Source organism: Furipterus horrens, unplaced genomic scaffold (assembly GCF_987537825.1).
Source record: "Furipterus horrens unplaced genomic scaffold, mFurHor1.1.pri manual_scaffold_4, whole genome shotgun sequence".
Lineage (NCBI taxonomy): Eukaryota > Metazoa > Chordata > Mammalia > Chiroptera > Furipteridae > Furipterus > Furipterus horrens.
Window position 1 is genome coordinate 58,514,268 of NW_028327174.1, and position 14,272 is coordinate 58,528,539.

Genomic DNA, 14,272 nt, shown 5'->3' on the forward strand with positions numbered 1-14,272 from the left:
TTAATGTGTTTATTTAGTATGCTGACATAATTCTGCTTTTTCCTTTTTTGGGGTTACATAGCTTCTGATTTAAAAAAAATTGTATCTAACAGTAACACTAATACTTACATAAAACTTGATTTATTAATTATTGGATTTCATTACCATTATCTAGACAAGCACAGCACATGTGCTCGAGAAACAATCGTAGATAATTAGGGGCAGCCCCCACTAACTGAGCTTGGAATTTCTGAGAAGTAGAAAACTAAGAAATCATTTTTTCTTACTCTTTAGAGTAACTTGAATAATTATGATGTTTTAAATTTATTTTTTAAAAATTAAAGTATGTCACATTAATAAAAGAAAAAAAATGCAATAAATGGAGGTAAGGAGGATAATATACAATTTCTTCCTATGTATTTTCATCTGCTAAGTAGATAAAAACATTACTGTTTATCATATATTTTTATATCACATGTATTTAATAAATACAAACAATTTAAGTGACATTTGCATAATTAGAAAACAGATTAATATGATGACTGTTCTGCAACCTACCATTCAACTGAAAACTGAAGTTCTTCATTGAACTTGCTAAAAATATCACTTGAAATGATTTCTTTCCTCTTCTGTTTCATCCCAGCCTACCCCTCAAAGATGTAACCATTTTTTAAACTGAGTATTGACCTATTGCTTTTGTGTGTGGAGTGGGAGGGTTATATGAGGTGCTATCTATGTTTCCAAGTTTTATAAAAATAAAACATCTTGTGCTCTGACTGGTGTGGCTGAGTGGATTGAGCACTGAACTGCCAACCAAAGAGTCACCAGTTCAATTCCCAGTCAGGCCACATGCCTGAGCTGCAGGCAAGGTCCCTAGTGGGGGGGGGTGCGCAAGAGGCAACCACACATTGATGTTTCTCTCCATCTTTTTCTCCTTCTTCTCCCCTTTCTCTAGAAATAAATACAACATTTTTTTAAAAGATAAAACATTTTGTAAATTTAAGATGTAAAACATGATGATTTTATGCACATATATGTAGCAAAATGATTACCCCGAAAGAGACAGTTAACTTCTTCATCACCTCATATAATTATCTTTTTTATTTTTGTGGTGAGAACATCTAAGATCTACTCTCTTAGAAACTTTTAAGTATATAATAAAGTTTGGTTAACTATAGTCCTAGTGTTCTATATTAGATTCCTAGAATTTATTCATCTTGTTACTGGATATTAGTACCCTTCATTCAACATCATCCCAATTTTGCTACCCCATGACCCCTGGCAACCACCATTCTACTCTCTGTTTCTCTGAGTTTTATGTTTTTAGATTCCACATGTGAATTCATAAAGTACTTGTCTTTGTCTTAGTTCACTTAGCATAATGCACTCAAGGTCCATCCATGTTGTCATAACTGGCAGAATTTCCTTTTGTTTATGGCTGAATAATATTCTATCACATACATGTTCTCTTTATCCATTCATCTGTGAATGGGAACTTAAGTTTTTACATATCTTGGCTATTGCAAAGCAATACTACATAGAACGTGATGTGCAGGCATCTCTTCAAGACAGTGATTTCATTTTCTTTCATATGTATACCCAAAATGGTATTGTTGGATCATAACATAATTCTATTTTTGATATTTTTTAGGGATCTCCATGCTGTTTTCTACAGTGGCTTTCCTAATTTATATTTCTCCCAACAGTACACCAAGTTTCCCATTTCTCCATGTGCTAGCCAACACTTGTTACTCTTGTCTTTTTAATAATAGCCCTTCTAACAAGTGTGAAGTGATATCTCATGTTAAGATTTGCACTTTTCTGATGGTTTAGTAATATTGCTCTCCTTTTTATATATCTGTTTAACATTTAGAAAAATGTCTATTTAGGTCTTCTTCCCATTTTAACATTGGATTGTTTGGTTTTTATTGCTATTGAGTTGCATGACTTTCTAATATGGACTAGATGTTAACCCCTTACATTGTCTCTTATTATGTAGGTTGCCTTTTCATTTTATTTGTTTGAGTTTCTTTCTTTTTTCTTTTCTTTTTGTCCTGTACAGAAACTTTTTGGTTTGGTGTAATTCCACCTTTGTTTGTTTTTGTTTTTCTTCCATGTGCTTTTGGTATCATATCCAAAAATAAAAGTTCTAAATATCAATGTCAAGGAACTTTTTCATTTTTTTTTCCCTAGGAGTTTTAGGATTTTATTTTTACATTTAATTTTTAATTGATTTTAAGTTAACTTTTATGACTGATGTAGGATAGGGGCCTAATTTCGTTCTTTCGCATGTGATTATCCAATTTTTCAACACTTTATTAAAGAGACTATTCTTCATTCATTTAGTATTCTTGCTGCCTCTGTCAATTATTAGTTGACTGTATTTGCATAGATTTATTTCTGGATTCTTGAATTGTTACGTTGTGTCTATTTTTATGCCAAAACCATACTTTTTGATTACTAAGACTTTGTAATAGAGTTTGAAATTAGGAAGCATGATGCCTCCAGCTTTGTTCTTCCTTAAGATTGCTTCAGCTGTTTAGGGTGTTTTGTGGTTCCATATGAATTTTAGGACATTTTTTCTATTTCTGTAGAAAACACCATTAGTGTCTTAATAGTGATTGTATGAATCTGTAGACTCTTGGCTAGTAAGGACATCTTAATGCTACTAATTCTTCTAATCCATGAACCTTGAGTAACTTTCCATTTATTTCTATATCTAATTTATTTAATCAAAAGCTTACAGTTTTCAGTGCACAGATCTTTTACATCCTTAGTTAAATGTACTCTTAAGTATTTTATTGTTTTGATGTTATTATAAATAGGATTTAGTTTTTAATTATTTTTAAATAGTTCATTGGTAGTGTGAAAATACAACAGATTTATATATATAACGTATCCTGCAACTTTACTGAATTCATTGAATAGTTCTGGTTTGTGTTGAATTATTTAGGATTTTCTATTTGTAAGTTGATATTATTCACAGAGACAGTTTTGCTTCTTTTCTGTTATGAACACCTTTTATATCTTTTTCATGCTCACTTGCTCTGGCTAAGACTTTTAGTTCTGTGTTGAACAGAAGTGAGAGAGTGAGTACCCTTGTACCGTTCCTGCTTTTAGAGGAAAATTTTAAATTTTCCTCTGTTGAATCTGATGTTAGTAGTGAGCTTTTGTATGTTGAGTTTCATTCCTTCTATTCCTAACCTCTGGAAAGTTTTTGTTATGAAATTATGTCAATTGAGGTGAACACAATATTTTTATCTTTCATTCTGTTAACATGGTATATCACATTTATTGATTTGTGTTGAAACATCATTGCAACTGAGGGATGTAGCCCACTTGATCGTGGTGTGTAATCCTTTCTATGGGCTGTTAAATTCAGTTTGCTAGTATGTTGTTGAGAATATTTGCACTAATGTTCATGAGGGTATTTGGCCTGTAATTTTACTTTCTTGTAGTGTCCTTATCTGACTTTAGTATCAATTAATGCTTGTCTCACAGAATGGGTTTGGGAGTATTCCTTCTTTCTCACTATTTTACAAGAGTTTAAGAAGGATTGGAATTAATTCTTTAAATGTTTCCTGTAACTCAACACTTAAGTTATTTGGTCCTTGTATTTTTGGAGGAGGGGTTGGAGTTGATTACTGACTCAGTCACCTTACTTGTTATTGATCTGTCCAGATTTTTTATTTCTTCGTATATTGGTAAGTTGTATTTTTCTAGGAATGTATTCATTTCTTTTAGGATTTTCAATTTGTTGGCATATGATCCTCTGTACTTCTGTGGTTTCAATGGTAATGTCTCCTCTTTCACATTTGATTTCATTTATTTGAGTCTTTTTACTTTTTCTTTAGTCTAGCCAAAGGGTTGTCAGTTTTGTGTATCTTTTCAAACAAACCAGCTCGTAGTCTTATTGTTTTTTTCTAACTTTTTTCTGGTCTCTGTTTGTTTTTGCTCTCATTTTTATTTCTTTCCTTCTGCTAACTTTGGGCTTAGTTTTTTCTTCTTTTTCTAAGTGCTTGAGGTATGAAGTTAATTTGTTTATTTGATATCTCTTTATTTTCTCAATGTAGGTGTTTATCACTGTAAATTTCCTTCTTAGACTCACTTTTGCTACTTCCCATAAGTTTTGGCATGTTGTATATTCATTTTCTTTTGTTTCAAGATGTATTGTGATTTCTCTTTTGATTTATTCTTTGACTCTTTGGTTGTTCCAAAGTGTGTTATTTATTTAATTTCCACATACTTGCAAATGTTTCACTTTTCCTTTTGTTATTGCTTTTTATTTTAATTTCATTGTGGTCAGAAAAGATTCTTGGTATGATTTCAGTCTTCATATATTTTTAGGACATTTTAAATGAAATAACATTGATCTCTTTTGGAGAATATTCCCTGTGCAACTGAGAAGAATGTGCATTCTATTGCTATTGGATAGAATGTTTTGTACATGTCTGTTTGGTACATTTGGTTTTATATATATTACATATATATATATATATATATATATGTGTGTGTGTGTGTGTGTGTGTGTGTGTGTGTGTGTAATATATATATATCTTATACCAGATATATGCCTGTCCAGAAAAAGTGAAGCCATTGTTAATATAATGAGAACTGCTTGCATGACATCCATATAACCTGGCAGCCAAGGAGAGTGGACTGGAATGTGCGTGCGTGAACAATGATGACTTCACTGTGCTAGTCAGTGGGGGTGATAGAAGCCATTGAGTGAGCATGTGACTGTGTGGCTGTCACATTCAAAATGACCGAGCAAGTAGAGCCATGAATCTGCATCAGATTTTGCATTGAGCTTGAACATTCCTCTGTGGAAACTATTCTGAGGACTCAGAAGGCTGCAGCTATGGGCACCTGGTGATTGGTAGTTTCATCATGACAATGCGCATCTTGTCTCCTGCAGAGTTTTCTGGTGAAACCTCAAATCACCCAGGTGACACAGATCCCCTGCAGCCCAGATCTGGCACCCTGTGACTTCTGGCTTTTCCTAAAACTAAAATCACTTTGAAAGGTAAGAGATTTCAGACCGTAAATGAGATTAAGGAAAATACAATGGGGCAGCTGATGGCGTTTGGGAGAACTGCGTGAGGTCCCAATGTGCCTACTTTGAGTCATCATTGTCCAATGTACAATGTTTCTTGTAACTTCTTCAACAAATGTCTCTGTTTTTTTATTGTTTATATTACATGGCTGGATGTTTTTTATATTTCCCTGGTCTGTCCAGAAGGTATCCAGCCATGTTTCTGTACTGAGTTTCTGTTTGTATAAGTCATCTATTATTATATGTTGGATATTAAAAAATCCCCTCTTATTATTGTATTGCTGTCTCTTTCTCCCCTTCAAATTTGTTCTATTTGTTCAGTGTATCAATAGTTAAGTGCTCCATTTGTTATTTTTTTCTCAATGAATTGATCATTTAAAAAAATTATTTATTTATTTGTTTATTTTATTTATTTATTTATTTTTAGAGAGAGGGGAAAGGAGAGAGAGAGGGGAAAGGAGAAAGAGAGGGAGAGAGACATCACTGTGTGGTTGCCTCTCACTTGTGCCCCCAACTGGGGACCTGACGTGCAACCTAGTCAGGTGCCCTGACTGGGAATTGAACCAGTGACACTTGGCTCACACGCCAACACTCAATCCACTGAGCCACAGCAGCCAGGGATAAATTGATCATTATTAAAAACTCTTGTTAATTTTTGACTTAAAGTCTATTTTGTCTGATATAAGTACAAGGTACCTTAATTTCTTTCGATTACCATTTGCATGAAAATCTTTTCCATACCTTTCCTCTGCACCTATGTGTGACCTTAAAGTTGACATGAGTCTATTCTAGGCAGTACATATGTTGGTCTTCTTTTTTTTTTGTATGTGTGTGTGTGTGTGTGTGTGGTCCATTTAGCCACTCTATGACTTTTAATTAAGAATTTAATGCATTTACATTTAGAGTAATTGTTGATACATGAGGGCTTACTAATGTCCTCATTGTTTTTTTATTATTTTTTAGGTCCCTTATTACCTTTTTCCTCTCTTGCTGTCTTCTTCTATGCATTAAAATTTCCCTTATGGGTATGTCTTAATTTTCTTTCTTTTTATCTTTTGTGTGTCTTCTGTAGGTTTTTGTTTTGTGGTAACCATGAGGATAACATAAAATGCTACAGATATAATTCTGATTTATGTTGATAACTACTTCAATAGCATATAAAAACTCTACCTTTTACTTCCTCTCCCCCCACCCTTTATGTTTTTGATACCACAACATACCTTTTTTAATATTGTGTATTTGTTAACAATTTATAAATTATTATAGCTATTGTTTTTTTAAATAAATCTTTCCTCCTACTCCATCAGGGCTTATCTAGCCTACTGCAATAGAAATTTACTCTTTTGTTGATATCTCCTCTATCTCCTTTCAACCATTTTCTTTACCTGATCTTTAGGATTATTTTTTTAAATGCAAACTACCTAAACATTTCCTTGCTCAAAAACAGAATAAAAATTCAAAAAAACAAAACCCTTGAATTCCCTAAAAAAGTCTCCCACTGAGTGTTTCTGGGGATCACATGAGATCAGAGAGAGAGAGAGAGAGAGAGAGAGAGAGAGAGAGATCAAATGACTTTTTCCACTTTATTTCTCACCATTGCTAATGCCGTCAGTGGAAACAAAAGGAACAAAATTGCCTATGTAAAGGATCATATCTCCAAAGTAACTGCTTCTCAAGGATGAAAGTTTAGATGCAAGCAATAATGGCAAAAATGTCCCCTGCCCAGATCTACGCCAAACTTTATCTTCTGAATCTTAAAACATCACTGCATACAGAGCCTCAAAATCTTTCAGGCAGTTTCTTTACATTCTGTCTTTAAATATCTTTGTCCAGGCCTGACTGGTGTGGCTTAGTTGTTTGGGTGTCGTTCTGCAAAGCAAAAAGTCCTTAATTGGATTTTGGTCAGGGCAAGTGTCTGTGTTGCAGGTGCAGTCCCCAGTCAGGTCCAGGCACATGGGAGAGGCAACTGGTTGATGTTTCGCTTTCATATCAATATTTCTCTCCCCTTCTTTCTCCATTTCTTCCCTCTCTCAAAAACAAATACAATTAAAAAATTCTTTGTCCACTGGAATCCCCTTTGTGTTGTTGTTCCCAGGTTTAAAATGTTGTCATTCTAATGAGCAGGGTGGGAGGGAGGGCAGCTTGTTGTTCCTGTTTCAGCTGCCTGTCATGCTGTTTGTCAGGTTGAGGTATATGGCACAGACGAACAGAGGGTCAGAGAAAGCATAGCATTCTCTTGTGAGCCTGAAGGAATGTAAAGGAAGCATTAGGACAAAGGAGTGAGAGCTTTTCACCCAAACTGAAGCAAAGTCAGAGTCAACATGAGTGAATTGCTTGTAGCTGAATGGTAACAAGTCAGGCAAAAGAATCTCTGGTCTGGAATGATGGGTAGATGCTACGATGCATGAGAAAAAAGGCAAGCTAGAAACAAAATTTAACTAATTAAAATAGTTAAAAGGTAGAAAAATTAAATTAGGATCAAGATAATGCTTGGAATTACAGATGTCATCTCTGCCCATTTGGCAGCCACATCTGAAAGAGGGCAGCCTTCAAGAGCAAGCGAAGGAGGAGAATAATGAATACAATATACCACTGTGAAAGGTTTCTAGTAGTCTTGTTACTTCCAATTTTCTATGATGCAAATATGTCATCAATTCCCAGAGGACTGTGCTTGTTTATTTAAGTATTTTTGAGGGGTTCACAGGTTTGGCTCATCCAGTAAGAAAAGGGAATGAAAAGTTTTTCTTTTCTCTGCATTTGTGGTGATGCTCTTTCTGGTGACCTTCCAGGAGTGGCAAGCAGGATCGAACCAATTGATTTATTCTCAACACCTTGTGTAGCTCTCATCTAGGTTGTATTTAACTTTGGGTTCATTTTTGTTCCAGGTGGCACTAACTTCATTATCAATGTACAGTGAATATTGCACAGCAATAACATCAAATTCTAAATGCAAGAACTTGAAATTGTGAATTCTGTGGAACTTCGCAGTGAGGCTTCCTTAGAGAGGATCATCCTAGTGAATCTTCAGAATGTGATAAAATATAATGAAAGTGATCACTCTCAGCTCTGCCTCCTAGTTCAGCTAGGTTTCATTGCCTTTTTACAAGAAATGACAGTCCCCACTAATGCCAGTGTCATGAAATTTATAAGTTTGGTGAGATAATTATATTTTGGAATGTTTGCAAATAGTCAACTCATTCATTATTAATGATATCATATTTAAATGTTCTTGAACATGATTTTTTATTGTACAATATATAATTGACATTATTCCCATTTGGTAGTTGTATAGTATACTTTTTAATTTAAGGGTATACAAATTGGCAAATGGGAAATAAAAATGTACAGTATATGAACTACCATAATATATGCAGTTCTTTAAAACATTTTAAGTATGTAGCATGTGAGGTGTTGTTTGCATTCTATTTTTGAAAAATATTGTCGTATGATTTATTTTCAATATCAAACCAATTGTCTTACTTTTGTGGGAACATGTTTTTGTAAGAACATGACAATATACTTCAATATTTTAATCTTGATAAATGAAAAATTATTCAAAGATATACCACATCCTCTGAGGATGTCATACAATATCTTTTATGAAAACTAAATTGTGATTAGGGAATTTTATAAAATTCTAAGCACACTTAAGGAACGAATACTTGACCTTCAATAGCCTCTCCTGTTTAATTAATCACACGGCCCTGTCTGCTTACGTAATAGAATTCCTTCATTTGGTTCTTTCAAAAGAACTTTTGTCATTCAGCCTATAGTTTTTAAAATCTTAGAAAACTTACTCAAATAATGTCTTTCTATTCATTATTTATTTTTGAATGGCAGCAGTATTTTCCCAGAGAAAGGTAAAAATATGTTTTTCACATGCTAAGAAAGTTTATAAATAGAACTATTTTAGTGTCATAGAATCAAATATGAACTGCAAAGGGACCTCAGAGAACACTTAATCCTATTCTGTATTTTTTTTACCAAAAAAAAGGGAGTGGTGGTGGCTAAGATTCAGTGTGAATGTTACTAGCTCAAAGGGTTACAGCAGTTTATTATAATACTGTGACATTTATTGTGACATATGTATTTTAAATTTCTCATGGTGTAATATCTCTGTATGTCACATAAAACAACTTGGTCATTTTACATTTTCAACAGTCACTATTCCTTTTATTCAAATGGATAGCACATTTTATAGTATAACCCTTTGAACAATGTTTTTAAAATTGTTTGTCTCTAGTTAGTGCAAATAGTAACTTTCTCAGTTCTTGGCGAGTCATGTTTTTCTAAATATAGTTAATAATAGAAAAATTATTAAAACTCCTGGGACCATACCACTGATCTATTCTCCACCCATACTGGTAATTATTTTGAAAACTGAAAGAATTTACTGGTGTCTGACTTATACCTGGAAGAAGGTTTAAGAGAAGGCACTAAGACAACACTAGGGGATCTTTTACCAGACTGTAGATTGGGGGTGGGGGCAAATGTATTCATCAACCCTGCAAGTCCTGTAATATGTGTTTTGTCCCTTTGCCCTTTTCATTCCTGCTTACAAGCAGGTCAAGTCTATTATGACTGCATTGTCTTTCCTAGTACCTGTTAAACATAGCTAATAATCACCAGCTCATACTACCAACATGTTTCCTCCAAATCTCTTATTCCACTACCTCAGCTGCACTGTGTGTATTTTCTGTCTTTCAAGATATCACAGCAAAAGTATTACCAAATATTTTGCTACTGCCTAACACAAACTGTCATTCTTCTACCCTGTCCTAACAGGGTCCTCGCCAGCAGCTACCCATCCCTAAAGCCAATGCCATATATTTTAGGATTTTGTTTTACTCACCCAACCTGCAATTTTGTTGTTCTGTCAAACAACTCCAGTACCTTAGGGTTTACAACAGATACTTATTTCTTTCTCTTGCTACGTGGAGGCTATGGGACAGCTATAGCTCTGGTTGGCTCTTGTGTATTTAGCTGACCTTCAAATAGATTCTTATTTTTAGGGATCTAGACTAAAAATACATGTTCTCATATTGGAATATAAGGACTACAAGTACAGAGTGAAAATATGCAAATACATGTTAAGCTTACTCTTGCACATGGCCTGTACGTCATTGGCTTATGTTTCGTTGTGATGTGGCTTGGTCCAACATCAGTGGGGAGGGACACAGTACAAGCTTGGGTAGGAACAACAACAGCAACAACAAAGACCAACTTAATTCACTCGTAAGTGTATAGAAGACAACTGATAACTTGGTTAAGTTCCTACAAGTTCCACAGCCCTTTCCTTTGAAATTTCATAATCCTGATTGATAACGTTTCTCCAAATTTACTGGATGGCTCACTTTTGTGGGCTTTGGCTTTAGTTTCCTCTTCCTGTTTTGGCAATTACCAACTGATTGTCACCTGATGTGCTTGGGGAAGCACACAGCAGGGGTGGGTGGAGGACAGAAAGCCCAGGTCTCTGATCTATGCAAAGCAAGTATTAGCCCAGGAAACTACAGTAGAGTAGAGAAAGGGTGGCCATCTGAACACTTCAAGTTGGTCATGATTGAAAAGAAACATGAAAATAGTAGGAAGTGTATGGCTCTTAACTCTTTAAGAGGCTGGTCCTCATGAAACAAATGCTATAGGTAGACTTTAAAAAATATATTTCACATTACTTTTTCATTTTTTGCAAAATGGAGGCAATAGCTACTAAATAGAATTATGAAAACAATTCATGTTAAAATATCAAGTGTCTTAATTAGTGATGCTTACTTGTGACATAAGATATAATAGTAATTATATTTACATAAGTAATTAGTAATCAGCAAGTGTAATTTATATCTAATTTTATGCAAGGGGACCATTGCTGTGTATCTTCTTTACAACTTATTTAGAACTTCATAATTTTATTTAGGTATAATTAAAAACAGAACAATATAAAACAAATAAAAAAGGAAACAAAAATGGAGCTAAGATCTATAAGTAAAATACAGCTTCTAACTTAATTGTATTATCTTACAATAACCATATTTAAATTAATTGTAGATACTTTAAAATTAAGTCATTTTCAGAGCAGATATAAAAGCCAAAATTAAGACAGATAGTTAAATGTGTAATATTAACCTAAAGTATCCTACATACTAAGATAATGTTATTTACATTTTAAGAAGATATTTATGTTAAGATAAAATTATTATAATTCAGAAAAAAAAATTACAAACCTCATCCTAACACTATTGTTTATGTATTTTTATGCATCTCTTTTATCTCATACAGTATTTTAAATTTTGCTATCATATAGTTTACATCAAACCTTTTTTTCATGGAACATTATGTATTTCCCATGTTGCTACACAATTTTTATAGTCATTTAATGTCTGTATAACAGTCTATCAAGTAGATTACAGTAATATATTCAACCACTTCTTAGGGCATTTAGTTGTTGTTTTTTTTTTATTTCTTTGTTTTTATTTTCTTTATACTATAAAGTAATTACTCAAAGGAGATACGGGTAATAGAATCATAAGATTACAACTGACAGAATGTTAAATGACAAAGATATATGTCACAGATAGAACTAAATACGTTCAGAATTCTGAAAAGAGCAATGGGTTATAGGAAGATTTAGCCGTTTACTAGGCAGAGGAGTCAGTTCAGTAGACCCAGAAAGCTTATCTTATGAAATGGAAGACCACGGTACTTGATGTAGGATGATTCAACTTCCTGTAGTACTATTTCTTACTTCTGCCCCAAATGGTATTATATTTTATAGAAATTTCTAAGGAATTCTAGCATATTTCTGAATCTCATAATTGGTAACAGGAGATCAGATGGATTTTTTTTTTATTATTCTATTTTTTAAAGGGGCTTTTAAGTAGAAAAGTGAGAAATGTATTCTCTGGCCCTATAACCTTCCTAGAAACATTCAGGACTTTTTTTCTAACTCTCCTTCTCTAGTGTTATTTAATCACCTTTTCACCTTTTTCCTTAGGGAAAAAGAACACCAAAAACTCTTTGAAGTCTAAATGCAAAATGGAAGGCCCTAAATTTCTTAAAAATAATTCAATTTTTCTTCAGGTTGACCAGGAGATGTAACTTAAATATGAGAAGTGAGAAATAAGAAATGGCTTTGCAACTATTCGCCAAAGAACCTCAGGGACTATTTCAGAAAAGGAGTCAGGGAATGATAACAGGTAGAGATGCAGGATCTCCATGACTTTGCCAATAAACTACAGTAGCTACTTTGGATACTAGAATTCTGAGTAAGTTTTTGTTTCTAGAAAGGATGCTGTGACTTTGAAAACTATGGAGGGAATAGGGTTGGGAATGGGGGACAGAATAAAACTACACTGGTCTATTTATTGCCATCCTCCCTAATTGTAGAGCCATACATATTGTCTTCTAAGTTATGGCTCTGGGAGAAAAGGAAAGACAACAAGCATACTAATAAGTATATAACACTCAGATAAGTTTTTCTCCAAATGTGAAAACATATTTAAATGTTTGGGCTGCTTTCTCTTATTCAGACATACTAGATTGTACACTGTTATGCTATTGGATGATAATTATACTAATGATTACTATAGACCCTTATTAAATGCTTAACTAATCACTAAGTTTGTGAATTAGTTACTCTTAAAATCCTCATTTTATAATAGCAGTAACTGAGAAATTAAGTGACACATCTAGAATGTGGTGGAGTAATGGTTTGAATGAAGGGAATATTGACTTCAAAGACCAGGGTATTCAGAGACCACTGTATTTCTGTATGTTAATTCAAAATGAACAAGCAAAATAGAGACAAACTTATAAATAGAGAACAGGCTGATAGCTGTTGGGGAGGAAGCTGGATAAGGGTTGGGTTGAGGCCAAAAAAAAACCCAAAAACTAAACCTCATGAACATAGACAAAAGTGTGGTGATTGCTAAGGGGTTGGGGGTAGGATAAGGTGGAGAAGGTTATAAGGAAGATAAATGGTGATGGATGGAGACTTGGGTTGGTGAACACACACACAGTATACAGATGATGTGTTGTAGAATTGTGCACCTGAAACGTGTATAATTTTCTTAACCAATGTTACTCCAGTAAATTCAATAAAAAGAAAAAAAGTGATAAAAATTCTTATTTCCAAGAAATAAATTTCTCTTTTACTTTTGTTCACTTGAGAATGTTTGTTGAATACCTCTTATGTTCTGAGAATAACGTCAAATAAGCTATAGATCCTGCCCTCAAGAAAAGGGCAGAGTGCCATTTAATACATCTATAAATTAAGTGATATATATGTTATGGTAAAAGTATGTGCAGTACATAGGGAGTTAGGATTGGTAGCAAAGTCAGCCCTCACAAATAAGGGAGCTGATGTCTTTCTGAATCTTCAATTATAAATATGTATTAGATGGAAGAAGATAGTGGTGAGGAACCCTTGAGTTGGAGGACATAGTGAATTGAATAATGAGTTGTGAAACATCTTGATGTCTCAAGAATTACAAAAAGGTTAATACAGTTATGAAAACCAGCATTTGCTGGGGTGTTAGAGGAAGAGCCTAGACCAGTAATGTTCAAACATTAATGAGCATCAGAATCTCCTGGAGTACTTGTGAACCTGCAGGTTGCTAGATCTCTCCCCAGAGTTGCATTCAGTAGGGTCTGAGGTGGTGCCCCAAATTTACATTTCTAACAAGTTTCCAGGTAATGCTTATGATGCTGAACTAGAACCACATTTTGGGAACCATTGGATAAGATTTATAAGTGGGGGCTTACCTTTGTATGAGAATTTAGCTAACATGATGAAGCATTCAGAGTTCTACATATAACACAAACAGAAGTATGGACTACAGCTCACAACCAAGTTAACATATAAGGGGATGTATTTATATTTGCATACTAAAGTTTTGTGTTTTGCATTTTTGTGGTTTTTAATAGAAAAATAAGATATATTCGTTATGTAATATTTAAACATTTCAAAAATATATAAATTATATGTAACCACTTCCAAGGGCACCTCCAATTTAGTATATGTATTGTTCTAAATAATTTCTACATATGTCCAACTATATGATAGTTATTTCTGTGTATATGATTTAAGATAAGTGGAATCATTTTTCTATTTTACAGTTTATTTTTATTACATGTATTACTTTTAACAGCATTCCATATCAGTGCATATAGATCTACCTCATTCATTTTATAATGGTAGAGTATAATGTAAGTGTGCACCAGTTTACCCATTTTCCTAGTGAC

At 33.7% G+C, this 14,272-nt stretch overlaps 1 protein-coding gene across 6 annotated transcripts in view; it reads left to right on the top strand.

Moving 5' to 3' along the window:
* Positions 1–14,272, top strand: part of SLC16A7 (solute carrier family 16 member 7) — a 160,549-nt gene that overhangs the window by 76,086 nt on the left and 70,191 nt on the right. For 3 of the 6 annotated variants that reach the window (XM_090273539.1, XM_090273537.1, XM_090273541.1), the window contains one exon: positions 4,898–5,005. The exons of 2 other annotated variants lie outside the window; for them this stretch is intronic. The gene's annotated coding sequence lies outside the window, so the exon portion shown is untranslated. Of the gene's footprint in view, positions 1–4,897; positions 5,006–12,109; positions 12,295–14,272 lie in introns of all 6 variants that reach the window. One more of the 6 variants, XM_090273538.1, reaches the window with a different exon arrangement.